At 39.9% G+C, this 25,935-nt stretch overlaps 1 long non-coding RNA gene across 1 annotated transcript in view; it reads left to right on the forward strand.

The window, feature by feature from the left end:
• The first annotated feature begins 11,747 nt into the window (after positions 1–11,747).
• Positions 11,748–25,935, forward strand: part of LOC115853743 (uncharacterized) — a 93,705-nt gene continuing 79,517 nt past the window's right edge. Inside the window, exon 1 of the long non-coding RNA XR_009565065.1 lies at positions 11,748–11,837. This is a non-coding gene — a long non-coding RNA (uncharacterized lncRNA). The remainder of the gene's footprint in view (positions 11,838–25,935) is intronic.

Genomic DNA, 25,935 nt, shown 5'->3' on the forward strand with positions numbered 1-25,935 from the left:
TATTCTCAAATGGCTCTGATGACTCTAGGACATTTGACACCCTAGACTGCTCTTATTTTTTTTACCTCCCTCATTTAAATTAATTTCACATACTCATGGAATAAAATACATAGGCATCATAAAACCTTTATACACATATAGCTGTAACTGTCTCTTAGTAATCCAAATCAGCATGGCATTTTACCCAAATTCTAGTCCCATCACTAAATTGCTTTATAGTTATAATGTATATTCACATTTCATTTCATCCTCACTAACTCGTAAGGTATGTGGAACAAGAATTGTCCCTATTTTATAGCTAAGTAAATAGGCTCAGGTTGTTACTGCCAAAGGTCACACACAGGTACATTACCTTGGTAGTATCACATGTACTGACACTGCCTTTTCATGGTTACGAAACTTCATATTAGGTGAGTCATCTCTATTAGCCTCTTTTTTTTAAAATTTATTTTTGGCTACGTTGGGTCTTCATTTGCTGCTCGCAGGCTTTCTCTAGTTGTGGCGAGCAGGGGCCACTCTTCATGGTGACAGGCGGGCTTTTCATTGCGGTGGCTTCTCGTTGAAGAGCACGGGCTCTAGGCACACAGACTTCAGTAGTTGTGGCACGTGGGCTCAGTAGTTGTGGCTCTCAGGCTATAGAGCATAGGCTCAGTAGTTGTGGCACACGGGCTTAGTTGCTCCACGGCATGTGGGATCTTCCCGGACCAGGGCTCGAACCTGTGTCCCCTGCATCGGCAGGCAGATTCTTAGCCACTGCACCACCAGGGAAGTCCCTATTAGCCTCTTTATATAACTCCCACACCTCCTTTTGTTGCTAAAGACAGGGCCTTTAGCACTAGGCCTCTGCACTAATGCAGCCCTCACAAGTGGAGCCTACATATTCTTCACACTGTCCACAGCAGAGGCTTTGTGGTCTTGGTATCTTCCAGATCTGCATTCTCCATTTCCACACCTGATCTGGGTACTGTTTGAGAAAATCACACACTTCTATTGGTTGCACCCCTGTAAACTTATCTTTGATTCAACTGAATCAGCAGAAACCCTGTGCAATTGTCCTATTATATATTCATTCTCTCCCTGTTTTCCTTGTGGTTAATTTAGAAGGTCATCATGCTCCTCAAGCTTGTATCACTGGTCTCCCCTGCTCTCACAGCAGATGACCTTGCCTCCCATTTCAGATAGGAATTTTCTACTTCCTGAATACAAGGAAGGTTTTTGTCAAAACCTTTGAACTTCACAGAACTTCTTTCTGTGAAGTTCTAGGCATCATAAAACCTTTTGTCCCTACCTTCAACAATGTTATTCTTAATTCAGATATGATTCAGAATGTTCAGTTACATCGAAACGTAGCTCCAGATGTTACAGATGCCCCAGCATGGTCAATCTAACACCCATTCCCAACCCCCTTGTCCTCTGCCTCCCTCTCCCATAGAAAATGAAAGATATAAATGCTTGCTTTCATTTCAGTGCAGGAACTTTGCATTGGGAGCTACACTCCAACAGAACACGTTCACTGCCTAAGTTCTGCAAATTATGGCTTTTCTTATTCAGTTTATAAGTTTAATGAAATTCAGGATACCTACCTGAATCAGGCAAGGGTAATACGTCTGGACCAAGAGATGACAAATCTTTCCAGTTTGCGATAATAGGGGAAATCTATAGATTTCTGAGTCACCTGCCTATGGTATGAGTTGGGGCATGCCGTATTGTCTGTAAGACAAGAATTTCTTGTTCTTTTTACTGGTTAATGTTGGAAGACAGCCTAACGGTCTGATTTCTCTGTTGATGCTGCTTAACAGAATCGTAGACACATTAGCTCTTCTGTGCCTTAAGTTTCCTCATCTGCAAACTGACCTTAATTATATTAGTCCTTAGGGTTATTGTGAGGCATACACAAGTGAATGTGCTTGGCGTGTTGCCTTGCACTCAGTAAATCCTTAAATGTTAGCTAATTTTGAACTGGTTGGACAGGGCAATTTGTCAAATTAACAGTTGGGCAGATTGCATGGAAGGGAGAGGACGCTTACTGGAATGACTTTTTTTAACTGAAGTGATGTAGTGGGAGAGAAGTGCCTGGAATTAGAGATTTATATCCATGACTCAGGTCCATAATTCTAATAACTCACTCATGAGGTGATGTCTCATTCTCTGTTAGTGACCAGGACCAAGAATCAATGAAGTACAACCTTCACCAATGCCATTTACTTTGAGAGCTTTTTTGAGACATTTGGTCAAAAGGTTAAATGGGCACCTAATTTTCATAGACTCATCATCTAAATATGTCTAACTTTTCCAGTAACCTAACAGACATAGTTTTGTTTTGTTTTGTTTTGTTTTGTTTTTTTGTGGTACGCGGGCCTCTCACCGGTGCGGCCCCTCCTGCCGCGGAGTACAGGCTCCGGACGCGCAGGCCCAGTGGCTACGGCCCACGGGCCCAGCCGTTCCGCAGCACGCGGGATCCTCCCGGACCAGGGCACGAACCCGTGCCCCCCACATCGGCAGGCAGAATCCCAACTGCTGTGCCACCAGGGAAGCCCAACAGACATAGTTTTTAATACTGTATTTACTAGGATTATGCCAGCCCTAGCCAACTTGTGCTGAACCTTTGAGGGTAATCTCAAGAAAGGAGACATATCAATATGGAAATACATGCATTAGAGGCAGTTTAGAGTAGGAAATGTTTAGGAGGTTGGCTCCAGCCCACCACTATTCCCTGTCCCAGAAAGATTTATCTGTAGGCTTAATCCAGGTGATAGCAGAGTCCACCTGTAAGCTTCTTACCTCACAATGGTTGCTAACTTGTCTTGAGTAATATTCAGTAGTTATAGGGCTAAAGAATGTTGGTTCTGGAAACCAGCACCTCATATAATTCTTGGATGGGGCATGTGTGATATAAGAAAATATCACTATGCTAGCCAAACAAACACTGTATGCTGTGTACACAGGTTAGAGACTGGGAAGAGATCTATGAGAAGATTTTTAATTTACAAGCCTCCTGAATCAGACTAGGTTAGGAGACTTAATTTTTTTGGTATGCACGTAATAATATTAAGGGGAAAAAAAAGATATTTAAAGAACCAATGCTTACAAATAAATAACCTAAATTTACACCTAAAGGAACCAGAAAAAGAAGAACAAACAAAACCCAAAGTTAGTAGAAGGAAAGAAGTAATAAAGATCAGAGCAGATATAATGAAATAGAGACAGAAAGAGAGGAAGAAGGAAAGAAAGAAACTAAGAGTTCGTTCTTTGAAAAGATAAACAAAATTGATAAACCTTTAGTCAGACTCATCCTTAAAAAAGAAAGAGGGCCCAAGTAAAATCAAGAATGAATGAGAAGCCTCTTTCAACTGACACCACAGAAATATAAAGGGTCATAAGAGATTACCATGAACAACTATACATCAATAAAATGGACAACTGAGAAGAAATGGATAAATTCCTAGAAATATACAAACTCCCAAGACCAAGTCAGGAGGAAGTAGAAAATATGAACAGACCAATTACCAGTAATGAAATTGAATCAGTAATTAAAAAAAGAAAAACAAAAATACTCCTAATGAGCAGAAGTCCAGGACCAGATGGCTTTACAGGTGACCTCTACCAAACACTTAAAGAAGAGTTAATTCATCCTTCGCAAACTATTCTGGAAAGTTGAAGAGGAAGAAATGCTTCCAAATTCATTCAATGAGACCAGCATCACCCTGATACCAAAACCAGACAAAGCTGTAAAAAAAAAAAATTACAGGTCAATATCATGGATGAACATAGATGCAAAATTCAACAAAATATTAGCAAACTGAATTCAACAATACAGTAAAAGGATCATATATGATGATCAAGTGGGATTTATTACAGGGATGCAAGGTTGGTTCAATATATGTAAATAAATCAATGGGATACACCACATTAACAAAATGAAGAATAAAAATCACATGATCCTCTCAATAAATGTCAAAATTAAACATCCATTCATGACAAAAACTCATCTAAGTGGGTATAGAGGGAACATATCTCAACAAAATAAAGGCCGTTTATGACAAACCCACACCTAACATCACAATAGTGAAAAGCTAAAAGCCTTTCCTCTAAATTCAGGAACAAGACAAGGATGCCTGCTTTCACCATTTCTATTTAACAGTATTGGAAGTCCTAGCCACAGCAATCAGATAAGTAAAAGAAAGAAAAGGCATCCAAATTGTAAGGAAAGAAGTAAAACTCACTATTTGCAGATGATGATACTATATCTAGAAAATCCTAAAGATGTCACCAAAAAACTGTTAGAACTAATAAATGAATTAAGTAAAGTTGCAGGATACAAAATTAATATACAGAAATCTGTTGCATTGCTATACACTAACAATGAACTGGTAGAAGGAAAAAATAAGGAAACAGTCCTACTTACAATTGCATCAAAAAGAATAAAATACCTAGGAATAAATCTGACCAAGGCGGTAAAAGACCTGTACTTGGAAAACTGTAAGACATTGATGAAAGAAATTGAAGACAACACAAATATATACTGTGCTCATGGATTGGAAGAATTAATATTGTTAACATGACCATACTACCCAAGGCAATCTAGAGAGTCGATACAATCCCTATCAAAATACCAGTGGCATTTTCCACAGAACTAGACCAAATTCTAAAATTTGTGTGAAAACCTAAAAGACCCCAAGTTGTTTTGTCTTTCTCAAAACAACCTTAAGAAAGAACAAAACTGGAGATATCACACTCCCTGATTTCAATATTACAAAGCTACAGTCGTTGAAACAGTATGGTCCTGGCACAAAAACAGACCCATTGATCAATGGAACAGAATAGAGAGTCCAGAAATGAACCCACACTTATATGGGCAATTAATCTATAACAAAGGAGGCAGAATATGCAATGGGGAAAAGACAGCCTCTTCAATAAGTGGCATTGGGAAAACTGGACAACTACATGTAAAAGAACCAAATTGGATTACTTTCTCACACTATACACAAAAATAAACTCAAAATGGATTAAAGATTTAAATGTAAGACCTGAAACCATAAAACTTCTAGAAGAAAACATAAGCAGTATGCTCTTTGACATCAGTCTTAACAATATTCTTTTGGAAATGTCTCCTAAGGCAAAGGCAACAAAAACAAAAGTAAGCAAGTGGGACAACATCAAACTAAAAAGCTTTTGCACAGCAAAGGAGACTGTTAACAAAACGAAAAGGTTACCTACTGAATGGGAGAAGGTATTTGCAAAGGATATACCTGATAAGATGTTAATATCCAAAATATACAAATAACTTATACAACTCAACATAAAAAAAAAAAAAAACCCAACTTGATTGAAAAATGGGCAAAGGACTTGAATAGGCATGTTTCCAAAGAAGACTTACAGATGGGCAACAGGTGCATAGAAAGATGCTCAACATCACTAATCATCAGGTAAATGCAAATCAAAACCACAATGAGATAACACCTCACACCTGTCAGAATAGCTATTATCAAAAACACAAGAAATAGCAAGTGTTGGGGAAGGATGTGGAGAAAAGGGAACGTGTGTGTTGTTAGTGGGAGTGTAAGTTGGTGCAGCCACTATGGAAAACAGTATGGAGTTTCCTCAAAAAATTATAAAATGGAAATACCATATGACCCAGCAATTCCACTTCTGGATATTTTTCTGAAGAAAACAGAAATGCTAATTTGAAAAAATATATGCACCCCTATATTCACTGAAGCATTATTTACAATAGCCAACATATGGAAGCAACCTAAGTGTCCATAAGTAAATGAATGGATAGAGAAGATGTGCTATAGCTACACAATGGAATATTACTCAGCCATAAAAAAGAGTGAAATCTTGCTATTTGTGAAAATATGAATAGGCCTAGAGGGTATTATGCTAAGTGAAATGTCAGAGAAAGACACATACCATATGATTTGACTTATATGTGAAATCTAAAAAACAAAACAAATGGACAAACAGTAAAACAAACATCCTAAATACAGAGAACAAACAGATGGTTGTCAGAAATCGGGTGGGGGATGAGTGAAATAAGTGAGGGAGATTAAGAGGTACAGACTTCCAGTTACAAAATAAATGAGCCACAGGGATGAAATGAACGGCATGGGGATGTAGTCAGTATAATGTAATATCTTTGTATGGTGGCAGATGGTAACTAGACTTACCATGGTGATCATTTAGTAATGTATAGAAATAATCAAATCACTATGTTGTGCACCTGGAACTAACACAGTGTTGTAGGTCAATTATACTTCAAAAAAAGAAAAAAAATTTGCATAAAGTAAGATTTAAGAATTACTAATAGATTTTGCTGTCCATACTGCTCTTTTCCTTATCACCACAGAGAAATGATGAGCTAACTGGTTTTTCAATGGGAGTGGGACTACGGAGACTCTATTAAGGATAAGTAGTAGAATGTTAGAGAAAAACAACACCAGAAGCTGTTTCTTAACTCCAGAATATGGAATAAAAATATTTTGCTTTCAAAAAAAAAGAAGAATCAGTGCTTAGTGGGAAAAGACAGGAAGGGCCTGTCGTTTTCACCACTTCTCAACCTACTATCTCTCAAGATAGGTAATGAAGAAGGGCCTTTTGTATCATAAATCAAGGTCTTGAGTACTCTTTTAGCATAATAAAACAAAGTGTAGGCTGTAATATATGCCAGATTCTTTTTGTAGCTATCATGCCTGAAGATTTTGATAGCTTTCTTCTATTTTCCACCCTAAAGTTAATCAAGCAGGTCACAACCAAGCCCTATGTTATTATTAAATACGAAAAATTCAGGAAAGGTATGTGATTTTTTTAAAATTATTTATTTATTTTATTTTTGGCTGTGTTGAATCGTCGTTGCCGCACGCTGGCTTTCTCTAGTTGTGGTGAGTGGGGGCTACTCTTTGTTGCGGTGCACGGGCTTCTCATTGCAGTGGCTTCTCTTGTTGCGGAACACAGGCTCTAGGCACACGGGCTCAGTAGTTGTGGCTTGCAGGATCTAGAGCACAGGCTCAGCAGTTGTGGCGCATGGGCTTAGTTGCTCCACGTCATGTGGGCTCTTCCTGGACCAGGGCTTGAGCCCACGTCCCCTGCATTGGCAGGCAGATTATCAACCACTGCGCCAGCAGGGAAGCCCAGTATGTGATTTTCTAATGGATCCTCTCAGGGGGAGTAGTTGCCCCCTCTACCCAAGCCGATTCTCCAGCAGAATACCTTGAAAGTGGAGAGGTAATGCTTTTCTTTGGCCTTCTTCACAGCAGGTGCCATATCTAAATCCACTTTCTTTTTGAATTCATTGGAAGACGGGGAACTGCCCTTCAGGACACAGCCACAAGCTCCCTACTTTTGGTTCCTCTCCTATTTCACTGAACATTCCTTCTTAACCTCATTTGTAGGTTTCTTTTTGTCCACTCTGGAAGAGACTTTTTGCCTCCTTGATATCCACTTTCCTCTTCACTTCTAGTAACAGAACCTTGGTTATTTTTATTTTTATTTTTTTAGGGTGGTAATGGACCTATAAAAGACTACACTGTCCAACTTCCCTAGGTGTGGTCAGTGAGTCAAGTGAAAGTGAGTCACGTGGGACTTCTGGGAAGAGCAGACTCAGCTAGGAGAACTGCCCTTTCGTCCCTTTTCTTCCTGCCTAGAACCTGGATGGGATTGCAGAACTCCTCTGGCAGTCATCTTGGCTTGCACCATTGAGGATGGAGCTATGCACCTGAGAATGGCAGAGCAGAAAGATAGGTGGAACTGGTGTAGAGGTGATCTGGTGAAGCTGCCATACTAGTCCAGACTTCTTTAACAACTTAATAAACGTCTTTCTTATTTAAGCCATTGTTGTTTGTTTCTGTTCCATGCAGCTGATTCTAATCCTAGCTGATACACCCACTCCTTATGTTATCAAACCAGGTTCATTTGCCCAACTCGCAGCAAGCCAAATGCTGAGACGCCAAGGTTTGCAGCAGAGAAACGATTTATACGCAAGGCAGCCAAGCGAGGAGACGGGAGAACAAGTCTTAAATCCACTTTCATGAAGGTGAGGGGCTCAGGCTACTTACAGCATAAGGAAGCAGGGTGGTCTGAGGTGTGGGGAAAGATGATTAAAGGTAAGAAAAATGTACAGTAATTGGGGTTCTGTACAGGCATATCTGAGTTACATGCTTCTTCACGGGATACATGTTCAGAAAATGGTGGCATTTACATGTTCTGAGGGTGAAGTTTTTGGCCTTCTGATGTCAAAAGGTTATCCACTGGACAGTCACCCAGTCCATGGTCTCGACTGGTTTTATCTGGGCAAGGCAAGCTCTGTGTTCCTGAAAAACAATTTGAGCAACTGTTACTATAGTGACTCATATATCAGAGGTGTTATCTGTAGGAGGTGATTTAAGGAGTCTTGTGATATATTGTCTAAGCTACATGAAGCTTGAAGGGTATGCAGTCTGCAAGAACAATTGAGGCAAGCTTGATTGAGGACAGGTTACAAGATATTTATCAAGCAAGTTATGGTTTAAGGGATACGATGACCTCCCTCAGTTTCACTTATATAATATTAGTGTTCCCCAAAGGTATGCCTTTCTTTACATTTTGTCCCCTTGGCAATATCCACACCCATGACGTTAGCACACCCATGCCAGTGACTTCATAGCTATAGCTGTAGTCCAAATACCCTTGAGCTCAAAAGCCTTATACTCAACTGCCTTTTAGACATCTCTATTTGCGTTCCCCCAACACCCCACCCAGACATTGTGGTTGGCTGAATAAGGGCCTCCTCCAGATAGGTCCATGCCTTAATCCCTGGAACCTATCATAAAAGTGACTTTACAACTGTGATGAAGTTAAGGATGCTGATATGGAGAGTTTATCCTGGATTATTCAGGTGGGCTTGATGAGTCAGAGAAGAAGGCAGTGTAGCAATGGAAGCAGAGACTGGAGTGATGTGGGCACAACCAAGAATGCTGGCAGCCTCTAGAAGCTAGAAGAGACAAGGAATGGATTCCCCTTTTGAATCTCAGAAGGAACTACCCCTTCCAGCACCTTGATTTTCGCCCACTGAGACCCATTTCAGACTTCTGACCCCCAGACTTGCAAGATAATAAAGTTTGTGGTAACTCGCAACGGCACTGGGAAACTAACACAGGCATCTCAAACCTAACGTGTCCAAAAGTATAGCTGTCCAGGGTTCCAGCAGATCTGGGGAGTTGACTGGGCTCATCACTAGGTGAGTCTTGATTTCTACCCTTGTCTCCTCAGTAGTACAAGACTGACACCAACTTGATTCTGTTCTTCAGAGCCCTTCTGCTTGACTTCCTAGCTTCCTGCCTTGTTCAATTGGAAAATTTGGCAAATGCCTTAAGGGCTGGGTGTTGGGCACATACTTTACCGTCTCCTTCTTACTGAGCCCTTCACCTTTCAAGCCTCTGCTTTTCATTTCTTCCTCCCTGAGAAGTTTCTCTGCCTTTTAGTAGAGGCCCTCTGTCCAAGCTCTTCTCTTGCCTTCTTAGATTTTTGCCCCACACCCAGAATGGTTAACTGCTCTGAGAGAAAATGCAGCTGCAGACTGTTACCTTACCTCTCCCTGCAGTTCTCTCTTCTCCAAGATTTTACATTATGAAGTCCTGGTTGCTTCTACATTACCTTCAAACAGCAGCTGCAAGTGACTTCATTTTAGCTCTGCACACGAGAGAGAGGTGGATACCAGGCCTCCTGAACTGCTCCCCTCGCCCTCTCTACCCTGGACCTTCAGGTAAAGAACTTGCCTGGTATCTGAGCTCTGCTTTAATAATAGAGGGATGACATTCTCTCTTTCCCCACAATCTAACAGCATCTCGGTCCTGTTTATGTCCCAACCCCCAAACTAGCCTCATTCTGCATCCCAGGCCAGAGTGTATAATACTTGGGCTTTCTTAGTTTTCCTGAAAATCAGGATTGCCTGCTTTCTAAATCCTGTGATTTTATTTTGTGGCTCTCTAACTCCTTTCTCCTTGTTGATAATTCTGGACTAAGTGCTGCGCCAGCTCCAAACCAGTCGTTAAAGAAGCCTCATTTTGACATTCCCAGATATACTGCATTCTGTTTTTCAATTTATTCCGCAAATAAAAACCTTGATGGCAAGCACTCTCATAGGTTGCTTTCTTTCCTCTGAATTGTAAATGAGTGATTTGTGACAATATTGGTAAGCAGGGTCAAAGATACTTATTAAAAAAAATAATGGGGGCTTCCCTGGTGGTGCAGTGGTTAAGAATCTGCCTGCCAATGCAAGGGACACAGGTTCGAGTTCTGGTCCAGGAAGATCCCACATGCCATGGAGCAACTAAGCCCATGCGCCACAACTACTGAGCCTGCGGTCTAGAGCCCACAAGCCACAAGTACTGAGCCCACGTGCCACAACTACTGAAGCCCACACACCTAGAGCCCGTGCTCCGCAACAAGAGAAGCCACAACAATGAGAAGCCCGCACACCACAACGAAGAGTAACCCCTGCTCACCACAACTAGAGAAAGCCCACTCACAGCAGTGATGGCCCAACACAGCCCAAAGTAAAAACTAATTAATTAATTAATTTTAAAAAACCAATAATGGTAGCTTTTTATAGCTCTGAAACTTTGTGCTTCACTGGCATGAGTATCATGTGTTTTCTATGCCTGGTCTCATTTAATTAACACAACAATCATGTGCAACGGAGCGCAGGGGTTGGAGGGCTGGAGGGTAGAGTGGTAATTATTGACTGCACTTTGCTTATTAGGAAAGAAGCTGAGAGACGTTAAATTCCTCATCAGTGAGTGGTAGAACTAAGATTCAGACAGGTCTCTCTGACTCCAAAGCCCTTACTCTTTCTAATACAGTTCTACCTCCTGACCTGTAATTCTCAGTGTCTGATGCCACAAACAATTTCTAACCTCAATCCCACCTAGTCATTGTAAGCACCTGTGGGCCCCTGATTACAGTGTGGATGATTGTGAATAGCCCATCACCTTGACTGAACAGTTAAAATGCAATGACGCACAGAACATTTTTAGAGGCCAATAATAAAATTTAAGAATATTATGCCTAAGAACTAGTTAGTGACTGAGAATACACAAAGAAGATTGGAGACTCTTATGTACCTTGTGGTCTCTAAAAAGAAAAATACAGGAAACCCTTGAACAAAGAGGTTAGGGGTGCTGACCCTCCAAGCAGTTAAAAATCTGCATATAACTTATAGTTGGCTCTCTTGGCCACGGTTCCTCCATAACTGCAGTTTTGCAATCCTGAATTCAACCTACCACGGATCGAGTAGTACTGTAGTATTGACTACTGAAAAAAATCCACATATAAGCGGACCCACGTAGTTCAAACCCATAATGTTCAAGGGTCAACTGTATACAGATTCTTGGTACAACCATTAGTGACTTGCTGTTGGAGTCTAAGGGAACTATTGGCCTTACCTGGATTATGCAAATCTGAGGAGCAAAAGGTGTGGGTGAGGAAGTGAAATTGTGGCCACGCAAATACTATTAGGAAGATCCTGGGCTCAGTTCTGGGTATGTCTGCTTGTGCTCTTAGTTCTTAACCCTAATTAACTTTTATGTCATTCCTGTAGTTACAATTGCCTTTTTTCCCAGAATGAGTTTTCTTTTTTCTTTTTTTTTTTTTTTTTTTTGCGATACGCCGGCCTCTCACTGGTTGCGGAGCACAGGCTCCGGACGCGCAGGCTCAGCGGCCATGGCTCACGGGCCCAGCCGCTCTGCGGCATGTGGGATCTTCCCAGACCAGGGCACGAACCCGTGTCTCCTGCATCGGCAGGCGGACTCTCAACCACTGCGCCACCAGGGAAGACCCCAGAATGATTTTTCTTTATGGAGGTATAGTACAATCGATAACAAAACATGATATTAATTTCAGGTGTATAACATAATGATTCAATACTTGTGTATATTGTAAAATGATCACTACAATATCTACTTAATATTCATCATCATACATAGTTAAAAAAAATTTTTTTTGTGCTGAGAACTTTTAAGACCTATCTTAGCAACTTTCAAATATGCAACACAGTATTATTAATTATAGTTACTATGTTATACATTACATCCCCCTGACTTTTTAAATTTTTATTTATTTTTTTGGGCTGTGCTAGGTCTTCGTTGCTGCACACGGGCTTTCTTTTTTACTTTTTTTTTTGCAGAGAGCAGGGCTACTCTTTGTTGAGGTGCGCAGACTTCTCATTGTGGTGGATTCTCTTGTTTCGGAGCACAGGCTCTAGGCGCGTGGGCTTCAGTAGTTGTGGCGTGCGGGCTCAGTAGTTGTGGTGCACGGGCTTAGTTGCTCCGCGGCATGTGAGATCTTCCCGGACCAGGGCTCGAACCCGTGTCCCCTGCATTGGCAGGCGGATTCTTAACCACTGTGCCACCAGGGAAGTCCCCCCTGACTTATTTTATGATTGGAAGTTTGTACCTTTTGACTCCCTTCACCCTTTCGCCCACCCCCCACACACACCCATACCCCACTCTGGCAAACACCAATCTGTTCTCTGTATCTATGGGTTTGGTGGTGGTTTTTTGTTTTGTGTGTGTGTAGGGGGTGTTAGATTCCACATGTAAGTGAGATCATATGGTATCTGTCTACTTCTGTCTGGCGTATTTCGCTTGGCATAATACCCTCAAGATCCATCCATGTTTTTGCAAATGGCAAGATTTCATTCTTTTTTATGGCTGAATAATATTCCATTAGATAAATATACCATATTTTCGTTATCCATTCATCTATCAGTAGACATTTAGATTGTTTCCATAGCTTGGCTATTATAAATAATGCTGTAATGAACATGAGGTACATTTATCTCTTCAAGACAGTGCTTTCATTTCCTTTGGATATATATATATATATATATATATATATATATATACATATACACTCAGAAGTGGAATTGCTGGATCATACAGTAGTTCTATTTTTAATTTTTTGAGGGACTTTCATACTGTTTTCCATGATGGCTGTACCCATTTACAATCCCATCAACAGTGCACAAGAGTTCTCCTTTCTCCACATCCTCACCAACACTTTTTATTTCTTATCTTTTTAATAATAGCCATTATAACAGGTGTGAGGTAATATTTCATTCTGGTTTTGATTTGCGTTTCCCAAATGATTAGTGATTTTGAGCATCTTTTCATATTGTGTGTCTTCTTTGGAAAAATATCTATTCAGATCCTCTACCCAATTTTTAACTGGATTGTTTGTTTTTTACTTCTTTATATATTTTGGATATTAACCCCTTATCAGATATATAATTTGCAATTTGCAAATACTTTCTCCCGTTCAGTTTGCCAGAATGATTTGTTTTAAACATGTTCTAGTCAGCGCTCCTAGCAAGGAAAAGAGACGTTATCGAGATATCTCAGATAAAGGGGAGTTTTGAAGGCTCATTTTGTTTTTATAAGGTATATTATCACTAGTGAAGAGTCAGAAATTTTACTCTACTTGCAAGCTAACAAGTCAGCCTGCTGCCATTTCATGGATGCTGGAAAAAGACATTAGACTCCCAGATTAGAGGCAGAGGATAGTTTATTAATTGCTGCAGTAGCAGAAGCTGGAGTATCAGCATTGTTGTGTCAGTTGCCCAAACCCGAATTCCCACAGGGCATCACCAAGAGGCTCAGATAAAACATGCACATGCAGTGGTTTACATTACATGAAGGACCCAGGACATAGGGAACCCATATCTTTTATTATGGCCAAAGACTGCCTAACCTTTGCACCTTTGGGAGATACTGTCTTTATTTTACCAGTCAGTAAACAAACCTGCCCTTTGCTTCAGAAGGGCACACTATCTCTCTCTTCCAAGGCTGTTCATTATACAAATATCCTTGAAAAGCACAGACAAAGGGTTTGTCCTTTAAAACAGTGCCTCTGTTCACGTAGTAAGTAGAAACATGAGAAAGCCATGGAGAATTGCCTCCAAACATACTCGTAGGATTTCATGAAAATCCAAGAATGAGGCTGGGATTCACTGAGACTAGAGCTAAAAGATGGCAGGAGTTTGGGGTTTTTAACACTAAATCACTACCATTATTGGGATTCAGCCATACTCCATGTGTCCTTCTGTCCTGCTGCCAACTGGAAAATTCTTTTTCTTTTTCTTTTTACCTTTCAGTACAAAATACAATTGGCCCAGCTCATTTTTTTCATTTCAGACCTTCAGTCACATATTCCTGACCAGTTTTGGCTTTGGTCTAGTTCCACCAATGGTCTAGACAACAGTGGTTGGAGGAGTGCATACAGGGGTCTTAAAGACCTCCATGTCTTTAAGTTGGGTGTTGGGTGTTGTTGCCTCCAGGGTGTTCACATAATAATTTCTCTTCCCCACACAGGATCTGAACAAAAGGAAAAATACAAGAACAAGGCAGATGGGAAATTAAATACCACTGTATTTGCTGATAAAATGAAGTTGGGAAGCTTAGATGAAGAGCCAAGTAGGCCTACTTACTGAACCCCAAAGTTAGGCAGACCTAAGTACCACTTGTAGGCAATGTTGGACCAAAGTTAGAATGTCCTAGATCCCAAAAGGAAGAAGAGAAGATTTGGTCCACACATGCCGACTTTAATTCTTCCTAAGATTAAACTTCCCCAGAGGAAGGAGTAGGGGAATGGAAGAGGCCATGATTTATCTTAACTGAGCTTCCTCCACATGGACAGAAACATCGAGCAATATTCTTTTCTAATGGTAGGAAGCAGTAAGTGGACTTTAGAAGCATCTTCAGTTCCTCCCCTATTCCCTCTGCATTCTGGACATCACTTTCACACCATCCACTTCCCACTGGAGTCTCTGAGCCCCTGGAGGACAGGGTCTATGTTCTACTTATCTTTGTATCTCTAGTACTTAATATACTACTCAGCAGTAGGAAACTAATAAATATTCCATGAATTAATATGCATGATCCTCCCAACTACAATTCACATTTTATGATAGCAGAGACTATCTCCTTTAACTTTGATTCCCCACACTGCTGTTACTTTTCTTTGTTGAATGAGAGATCTCACAGGTAATGGGGGTTTATTGGAATAAACTTCATTGCAGAGAGGGAGGCTGGTATCACTTTCCCTTCCAAGAGTAGCTCCATTCACAATCTAAACCAGCTTTAGGGACCAGATTAACACTTGCCCTTTCAGCAGGAGTTGATGGATCTTTAATTAATATGCTGCCATTCATATGACTCCTCTTTTGGACTTTGCTTCTCTTTTACGTCTTATCTACCACCTGTTATCAACTAGCTGACTCTTCCCCATTCAACTACCTGAGGGAGAAAATCCAATTAGCTCTATTATCCCTGATAGGTAGAGCTTTTTAAACCAAGCCACGTCAGAGGTTTCCCGGTGCCCACTTCTGTCCTAATCAGAGGGCTTCTCTTACTACAAAACAACATAGGGATGGCCCACTTCAGTTAGCTCGGGGCTCTCAGGAATGTACTTTGCCTCGGAAGTAGTTGATGGGCCTGACAGTCCTGTGATTGGCATATCTGTAAAGTGCCTTACACGGGGTTCAAAATAAATGTTTATTTATGTTATCTGAAGGGAGAGCCAGAAGAATTTCATGACTATGTGTGATTTAATCCTGTTTGGTGTATCCTGGGTAATTGTTTGGGTTTTGACATTGAGCTAGGGTATAAATGCCCTATTCTTTGATTTGTAGGGGTCATTGCCATTTTGAGATTCTGGAAGAGTTTGAATCTGTCTCTCTCTTCACAATCAGTTTCATGTCTTTTACTAAAAACCCAACTCATTTCTGAGGGTAAACGTTTTTCCCAATGGAGTCTAGAGCTGTGACACCTTAAAAAAAATTTTTTTTAAATTGAAGTATAGTTTATTTACAATGTTGTGTTAGTTTCAGATGTACAGCAAAGTGATTATATATAGATATATATTCTTTTTCAGATTATTTCACAAGATATTGAATATAGTTCTCTGTGCTATACAGTAGAATTTATTTTATATATAGTAGTGTGTATCTGTTAATCCCAAACTCCTAATTTATCCTCCTCCCCTTTCCCCTTGGTAACCATAAGATTGTTTTCTATGTCTGTAAGTCTGTTTCTGGTGGATTTTTTGGGGGCTGCATTGGGTCTTTGTTGCTGTGCGTGGGCTTTCTCTAGTTGCAGTGAGCAGGGGCTACTCTTCATTGTGGTGCACGGGCTTCTCATTGCGGTGGCTTCTCTTGTTGCGGAGCACCGGCTCTAGGCGCACGGGCTTCAATAGTTGTGGCTTATGGGCTCTAGAGCGCAGGATCAGTAGTTGTGGCGCGTGGACTTAGTTGCTCCGCAGCACGTGGGATCTTCCCGGACCAGGGATCAAACCCGAGTCACCTGCCTTGGCAGGAGGATTCTTAACCACTGTGCCACCAGGGAAGCCCCCGAGTCCGTTTCTGCTTTGTACATAAGTTCATCTGTATCCTTTTTAAGATTCCACAAATAAGTGATATCATATAATATTTGTCTTTGTCTGTCTTACTTCAGTTAGTATGATAATCTCTAGATCTATCCACGTTGCTGCAAATAGCATTAATTCATTGTTTTCTTATGACTGAGTAATATTCCTTTGTATATGTGTATACCACATCTTCTTTATTCATTCACCTGTCAATGGACGTTTAGGTTGTTTCCATGTCTTGGCTATTGTAAATAGTGCTGCAATCTTTTCAAATTATAGTTTTGTCTGAATATATGCCCAGGAGTGGGATTGCTAGATCATATGGCAACTCTATTTTTAGTTTTTTGAGGAACCTCCATACTGTTTTCCATATTGGCTGCACCAATTTACATTCCCACCAACAGTGCAAGATGGTTCCCTTTTCTCCACACCCTCTCCAGCATTTATTTTTTGTACTTTTTGTTGATAGCCGTTCTGACCTGTGTGAGATGATACCTCATTGTGGTTTTGATTTGCATTTCTCTAATGCAATTGAGCTCTCTTTGGTTTTGTCTTTCCATCTAAACAACATATTTTGATGACTAATGTATCAAAATATTTCTTGGAAGCATAAAAATTACACAAATTTAAATTTAGATTATTTAATAGTAAGTTACAGGATCAAATATGATCTAGGAGCTCTGGAGGGAATAAAATGGGGGAAAGGAAACTGTTGGAGTGAATAGGGATCTAATGAAAGAAAAAATAAAAGGGATGAAAAAAAAGAGAAAATAAGATATCTAAAGAATTTTATGTTTGGTTTTTCCTCGAGTTGGCTCTGTGTGCATATGATTCTCAGGGTGCCAAATCCTTTTAAAAATTGGAAGCCAAATTCAGACACTTCCCATAAAGATGCAGTTAAAAATACTTCTGGTAAATCATAGAGAGCCCTCTGTGCTTGACTTTGTAGTGAACACAAGAGGGCGCTAAGCTCCATAGTGATGCACAGGCCACTCAGGCCCACATCTAGCATCACAGCATATACACAAATAGTTGTTTTCAAGTAATATTTCTTAAAGGTCATACCAAGTGTTAAGCAGAGACATAGCTACTCTCCTAGGTAGGTCTAACTCTAGATAGATAGAGATACCCATCTCATTTAATTTTGTGACTTTATGTGCCTGTAAGATAGTCTGCCACCAGTTTGAAGATACTAATATTTCTAGGGAAATCAAAAGAATGTTGTCAGGCAGAGAGGCATAGAAAGAAAGGTTGGTAGGGACCACCTAAGCTTTCTCAGGGGAGAGGGAGCCTTAGCGAAGACTCCAGGTTTGTAATCCCATGAGAAGGCCCACACACCACACCATCTTAGCTGGAGACATTAACTCTTCAAACCGTGTCACCCCCGTGCTCTAGTTCTGTGCTCACAAGCAACCTCTGATGATTATTTGGCTTCTCACGGGGGTCTCTGTCCATGGATGCACACTCAAGGGCAAAACAAACTTTAAAAAATCTCATTTATTATAGCAAAACCAAAGTAAAAGTATTATAATTATTTGGTGGCAGTTATATTTCTTATTTTAGGAGCATCAGAGGACAAGGAAGAGTTTAAAATAGCCGCCAGAGTTTGAATCTGAGTGGACTATTCACAGAAAAAGCCAGTAACGAAAGCGTTGGGGGACAATGGGAATAAAGGTTTTGCCATGAATTTGATGTGTAGGTTGTCTGTACAGGGGGCAGCTCTCAACGAGCAGTTGGAAATGATGTCCTGTATTGGTACCAGGAGAGATAAGGGAGAGAAATAAATCTTTAGGAGCCCTTGGAATGGGGGTTTATTGCATATGGATGGGATTCTGAGGAAGAGTGTGTGGAGAAAGAAGAAATGAGGCCCGAGGACAGGCTTAGGGCGTGAGGAAGGAAGAGAAAGAGGGCAATGGAACAGGATTCTTCGGTGATATCATAGGGAAAGATGGAAGCCTTTTGGAAAAGAAAGGAGTAAAGTGTGCAGAGAAGACAAAAATGATAAGTACTGCATTTTCCTGTTTAAAATCATTGGTTACAGTAAAGAGAACAAGAGAAGTTGAGATAGAAGCCAAATTCTATGAGTTTACCAATAGGTGGGCCTGTGGCATCTTGTCATACTAGAAAGCAAGAAAATTCAAGGAGTTAGAAGCCAATTTGCAAAGGATAACACTGGCCAAGGATGGATCAGTATGGGCATCAATAAGGATAGCAACCCTCTGTTTTAACCCTCTGATGTTGCTGTAACAAATTACCCCAATTTATCAGCTTAAAAACAACAGAGTTGCAGTTCTGTAGGTTAAAAGCCCACACAGGGGCTTCCCTGGTGGCGTAGTGGTTGAGAATCTGCCTGCTAATGCAGGGGACACGGGTTCGAGCACTGGTCTGGGAGGATCCCGTATGCCGCGGAGCAACTAGGCCCGTGAGCCACAACTACTGAGTCTGCGCATCTGGAGCCTGTGCTCCGCAACAAGAGAGGCCGCAATAGTCAGAGTCCCACGAACCGCGATGAAGAGTGGTCCCCGCTTGCCACAACTAGAGAAAGCCCTCGCACAGAAACGAAGACCCAACGCAGCCAAATAAATAAATAAATAAATAATTAAACTCCTACCCCCAACATCTTCTTTAAAAAAAAAAAAAAAAAAGCCCACACAGGTCTCACTGACCTAAAACCAAGGCGTCAGCAGGACTGCATTCCTTTCTGGAAGCTTTAGGGAAAAATCAGTTTCCTTGCCTTTCCAGCTCTGGAGACTGCCTGCCTTCCTTGGCTCACGACCCCCTTCCAATGTCTCAGAGCCAGCAGCGGTAGAGTCCTCACATCCCATCACCTCCTCTTTTTGCCTCCCTCTTCCACTTGTAAGGCCCCTGGTGAGTACTTGGAGCCACCCAGGTAATCCAGGATATCTCCCTATTTTAAAGTAGACTGGTTGGTGAACTTGATTCCATTTGCTACCTTAATTCCTCTTTGCCATGTAATGTAACGTTCACAGATTCCTGGCATTAGGACATGAGCATATTTGGGGAGCTTTATTCTGCCTACCACAGTAACTAGAACAGATGGAAACATCAAATATGTTAAAATCACGAGTTCAAGATGATATTAAGACAAACAATCAGAACGATACTATGACAACAAACAAACAATATTCACTGCTAAGAAACTGACACAGCATTTTGAAAAGTGGTACATAAAGGGAAATTACCAAGTATTCATCCTGCCTTTCCTGGATACACTGTACCTTGATAACCAAAAAACTGATGAAGGAAAATTTTTCTTTGTTAAAACAGTCCAGCTAATACATGAAGAGAGAATGTCATCATTTCCCAATCCTCAGTGAATTAATGGACCTGGGTGTTAATTATCAATGATGGTTAACATCACAAAAAATGCAGCAGACACTTGGCTGTTCTGTGCTTCCTAACGGGAGTACAGAGCACCGCCTGGGAATTCTTCTTGCCAAAACAGCAGATCCTGAAACTGGCGAAGACTCCAGATCCAACTGCTTTACAGGAAATACAGGGGACAAAGGAACATTCTGAAGGAGGCAATGGGCAAAATCTGAACTGTGCAGAACTCCACAGAACAAATGACACACATCATTTAAAAAATACAAAACAACCTCTAAGAACAAGAACAACAAAAGATGGAGGGGGAACTTCTTGTTGGAAGGCTTAGAAACATCAACCAATTGCAGTGTGTAAGTTTTATTTGGGTCCTAATTCAGACAAACTTAAAAATTTGTAAGGCAATTGGGGAAATGTGAACAGTAGCAGAATACTTGATGATATTAAGAAATCGTTAGATTTTTTAAAGTGTTAAAATTTTTTAAAAATTATTCTTTCAGAGCTATGTATTGAAATATTTACAGATTAAATGACATGATGTCTGAAATTTACACCAAAATATCCTAGAGGCAGGGCAGGGAATAGGTTGGGGAACAGATGAAACAAGGTTGGCCAGAAGCGGATAATTGTTGAAACAGGGTGATCGGTATGGAGGTTCTTTATACTGTTCTCTCTTTCTTTTTAAAAATATGGGCAAAGAACCTAGGTTCTGTAGTCAGATTGCCTGGGTTCAAATCCATCTATTAGTTGTATAACACATCTTATAGAATTGAAGATTTGAATTAGAGTAGGTTTTTGTGGTAAAATATACATAATATAAAATTTACTGTTGATACTTTAGCCAATTTTTTTTGGGGGGGGGGGTACGTGGGCCTCTCACTGTTGTGGCCACTCCCGTTGCAGAGCACAGGCTCCGGACGCACAGGCTCAGCGGCCATGGCTCACGGGCCCAGCCGCTCCGCGGCATGTGGGACCTTCCCAGACCGGGGCACGAACCCGTGTCCCCTGCATTGGCAGGCGGACTCTCAACCACTGCGCCACCAGGGAAGCCCTGAAAGAACATTTTTAAAGAATTTAGAAAAGAGTTCAGCATATGAGCTTGCTAAATGGCACCTAGTAATTATTAGTTGTTATAGGAGAAATGTTAGAAGAAAAATTTAATCAATTTTTAAGCAATATTTTAACTATATTTGGTTTTGGGTAGAGGGATTCTGTTTTCTTTTTTTACTATATGCTTTGCATTTCTTGGTGATATGGTTTGATAATTGAAAAATCATTTTAAATAAACATACACGCATTTTAGCTACTCCTTTCTCTCTTTATATATATATATATATTTTTTGGTTTATTTATTTATTTTTTTTTGCGGTACGCGGGCCTCTCACTGTTGTGGCCTCTCCCGTTGTGGAGCACAGGCTCCGGACGCGCAGGCTCAGTGGCCATGGTTCATGGGCCCAGCCGCTCCGCGGCATGCGGGATCTTCCTGGACCGGGGCACGAACCCGCGTCCCCTGCATCGGCAGGTGGACTCTCAACCACTGCGCCACGAGGGAAGCCCCATCTCTTTATATTTTTACCAAACTATTTTGAAAAGGTGTATACATGCTGTCTCAACTACCTTTTTTTTGAATTTTTGAATTTTATTTTACTTATTTTTTTATACAGCAAGTTCTTATTAGTCATCAATTTCATACACATCAGTGAATACATGTCAATCCCAATCTCCCAATTCATCACACCACCACCACCACCCCCTGCCACTTTCCCCACTTGGTGTCCATACATTTATTGTCTACATCTGTGTCTCTATTTCTACCTTGCAAACCGGTTCATCTGTACCATTTTCCTAGGTTCCACATATATGTGTTAATATACGATATTTGTTTTTCTCTTTCTGACTTACTTCACTCTGTATGACAGTCTCTAGATCCATCCATGTCTCTACAAATGACCCAATTTCATTCCTTTTTATGGCTGAGTAATATTCCATTGTATATATGTACCACATCTTCTTTATCCATTAGTCTGTCGATGGGCATTTAGGTTGCTTCCATGACCTGGCTATTGTAAACAGTGCTGCAGTGAACATTGGGGTGCATGTGTCTTTTTGAATTATGGTTTTCTCTGGGTATATGCCCAGTAGTGGGATTGCTGGATCATACAGTAATTCTATTTTTAGTTTGTTAAGGAACCTCCATACTGTTCTCCATAGTGGCTGTATCAATTTACATTCCCACCAACAGTGCAAGAGGGTTCCCTTTTCTCCACACCCTCTCCAGCTTTTGTTGTTTGTAGATTTTCTGATGATGCCCATTATAACTAGTGTGAGGTGATACCTCATTGTAGTTTTGATTTGCATTTCTCTAATAATTAGTGATGTTGAGCAGCTATTCATGTGCTTCTTGGTCATCTGTATGTCTTCTTTGGAGAAATGTCTATTTAGGTATTCTCCCATTTTTGGATTGGGTGGTATGTTTTTTTAATATTGAGCTGCATGAGCTGTTTATATATTTTGGAGATTAAACCTTTGTCCATTGATTCATTTGCAAATATTTTCTCCCATCCTGAGGGTTGCCTTTTCATCTTGTTTATGGTTTCCTTTGCTGTGCAAAAGCTTTGAAGTTTCATTAGGTCCCATTTGTTTATTTTTGTTTTTATTTCCATCACTCTAGGAGGTGGGTCAAAAAAGATCTTGCTGTGATTTATGTCAAAGAGTGTTCTTCCTATGTTTTCATCTAAGAGTTTTATAGTGTCTGGTATTACATTTAGGTCTCTAATCCATTTTCAGTTTATTTTTGTGTATGGTGTTAGGGACTGCTCTAATTTCACTCTTTTACATGCAGCTGTCCAGTTTTCCCAACACCACTTATTGAAGAGATTGTCTTTCCTCCATTGTATATCCTTGCTTCCTTTGTCATAGATTAGTTGACCATATGTGTGTGGGTTTATCTCTGGGCTTTCTATCTTGTTCCATTGATCTATGTTTCTGTTTTTGTGCCAGTACCATGTTGTCTTCATTACTGTGGCTTTGTAGTATAGTCTGAAGTCAGGGAGTCTGATTCCTCCAGCTCTGTTTTTTTCCCCTCAAGACTGCTTTGGCTATTCAGGGTCTTTTGTGTCTACATACAAATTTTAAGATTTTTTGTTCTAGTTCTGTAAAAAAAATGCCATTGTTAATTTGATAGGGAATGCATTGAATCTGTAGATTGCTTTGAGTAGTATAGTCATTTTCACAACATTGATTCTTCCAATCCAAGAACATGGTATATCTCTCTATCTGTTTGTATCATCTTTAATTTCTTTCATCAGTGTCTTATAGTTTTCTGCATACAGGTCTTGTGTCTCCCTAGGTAGGTTTATTCCTAGGTATTTTATTCTTTTTATTGCAATGGTAAATGGAAGTATTTCCTTAATTTCTCTTTCAGATTTTTCATCCTTAGTGTATAGGGATGCAAGAGATTTCTGTGCATGAATTTTGTATCCTGCAACTTTACCAAATTCATTGATTAGCTCTAGTAGTTTTCTGGTGGCATCTTTAAGATCCTCTATGTATAGTATCATGTCATCTGCAAACAGTGACAGTTTTACTTCTTCTTTTCCAATTTGTATTCCTTTTATTTCTTTTTCTTCTCTGATTGCTGTGGCTAGGACTTCCAAAACTATGTTGAATAATGGTGGTAAGAGTGAACATCCTTGTCTTGTTCCTGATCTTCGAGGAAATGCTTTCAGTTTTTCACCATTGAGAATGATGTTTGCTGTGCATATGTCATATATGGCCTTTATGATGTTGAGGTAGGTTCCCTCTGTGCCCACTTTCTGGAGAGTTTTTATCCTAAACGGGTGTTGAATTTTGTCAAAAGCTTTTTCTGCATCTATTGAGATGATCATATGGTTTTAATTCTTCAATTTGTTAATATGGTGTATCACATTGATTGATTTGTGTATATTGAAGAATCCTTGCATCCCTGGGATAAATCCCACTTGATCATGGTGTATGATCCTTTTAATGTGCTGTTTGTTTCTGTTTGCTAGTATTTTGTTGAGGATTTTTTCATCTATATTCATCAGTGATATTGGTCTGTAATTTTCTTTTTTTGTAGTATCTTTTTCTGGTTTTGGTATCAGGGTGATGGTGGCCTCATAGAATGAGTTTGGGAGTGTTCCTTCCTCCACAATTTTTTGGAAGAGCTTGAGAAGGATGGGTGTTAGCTCTTCTCTAAATGTTTGGTAGAATTCACCTGTGAAGCCATCTGGTCCTGGACTTTTGTTTGTGGGAAGATTTTTAATCACTGTTTCAATTTCATTACTTGTGATTGGTCTGTTCATATTTTCTATTTCTTCCTGGTTCAGTCTTGGAACGTTATACCTTTCTAAGAATTTGTCCATTTCTTCCAGCTTGTCCATTTTATTGACATACAGTTGCTTGTAGTAGTCTCTTAGGATGCTTTGTATTTCTGCAGTGTCTGTTGTAACTTCTCCTTTTTCATTTCTAATTTTATTGATTTGAGTCCTCTCCCTCTTTTTCTTGATGAGTCTGACTAATGGTTTATCAATTTTGTTTATCTTCTCAAAGAACCAGCTTTTAGTTTTATTGATCTTTGCTATTGTTTTCTTTGTTTCTATTTCATTTATTTCTGCTCTGATCTTTATGATTTCTTTCTGCTAACTTTCAGTTTTCTTTATTCTTCTTTCTCTAGTTCCCTTAGGTGTAAGGTTAGATTGTTTGAGATGTTTCTTGTTTCCTGAGGTAGGCTTGTATAGCTATAAACTTCCCTCTTAGAATTGCTTTTGGTGCATCCCATAGGTGTTGGATCATCGGGTTTTCATTGCCATATGTCTCTAGGTATTTTTTGATTTCCTGTTTGATTTCTTCAGTGATCTCTTGGTTATTTAGTAACGTATTGTTTAGCCTCCATGTGTTTGTGTTTTTTAAAACTTTTTCCCTGTAATTCATTTCTAATCTCATAGCATTGTGATCAGAAAAGATTCTAGGTATGATTTTAATTTTCTTAAATTTGCTGAGGGAGGCTTGATGTGTGACCCAAGATGTGATCTATCCTGGAGAATGTTCCACATGCATTTGAGAAGAAAGTGTAATCTGCTATTTTTGGATGGAATGTCCTATAAATATCAATTAAATCTATCTGGTCTATTGTGTCATTTCAAGCTTCTGTTTCCTTATTAATTTTCATTTTGGATGATCTGTCCATTGGTGTAAGTGAGGTGTTAAAGTCCCCCACTATTACTGTGTTACTGTCGATTTCCTCTTTTAGAGCTGTTAGCAGTTGCCTTATATATTGAGGTGCTCCTATGTTGGGTGCATATATATTTATAATTGTTTTATCTTCTTCTTGGATTGATCCCTTGATCATTATATAGTGTCCTTCCTTGTCTCTTGTAACGTTCTTTATTTTAAAGTCTATTTTATCTGATATGAGAATTGTTACTCCAGCTTTCTTTTGATTTCCATTTGCATGGAATATCTTTTTCCATCTCCTCACTTTCAGTCTGTATGTGTCCCTAGGTCTGAAGTGGGTCTCTTGTAGACAGCGTATATATGGGTCTTGTTTTTGTATCCATTCAGCAGGCCTGTGTCTTTTGGTTGGAGCATTTAATCCGTTCACGTTTAGGTAATTATCGATACGTATGTTCCTATGACAGTTTTCTTAATTGTTTTGGGTTTGTTTTTGTAGGTCCTTTTCTTCTCTTGTGTTTCCCACTTAGAGAAGTTTCTTTAGCATTTGTCGTAGAGCTAGTTTTTTGGTGCTGGATTCTCTTAGCTTTTGCTTGTCTGTAAAGCTTTTGATTTCTTCATTGAATCTGAATGAGATCCTTTCCAGGTAGAGTAATCTTGGTTGTAGGTTCTTCCCTTTTATCACTTTAAGTATATCATGCCACTGCCTTCTGGCTTGTAGAGTTTCTGCTGAGAAATCAGCTGTTAACCTTATGGGAGTTCCCTTGTATATTATTTGTCTTTTTTCTCTTTCTACTTTCAATAATTTTTCTTTGTCTTTAATTTTTGCCAATTTGATTACTATGTGTCTTGACGTGTTTCTCCTTGGGTTTATCCTGTAAGGGACTCTGCGCTTCCTGGATTTGGGTAGCTATTTCCTTTCCCATGTTAGGGAAGTTTTCGACTATAATCTCTTCAAATATTTTCTCTGGTCCTTTCTCTCTCTCTTCTCCTTCTGGG

Source organism: Globicephala melas, chromosome 9 (genome assembly GCF_963455315.2).
Source record: "Globicephala melas chromosome 9, mGloMel1.2, whole genome shotgun sequence".
Taxonomy (NCBI): domain Eukaryota; kingdom Metazoa; phylum Chordata; class Mammalia; order Artiodactyla; family Delphinidae; genus Globicephala; species Globicephala melas.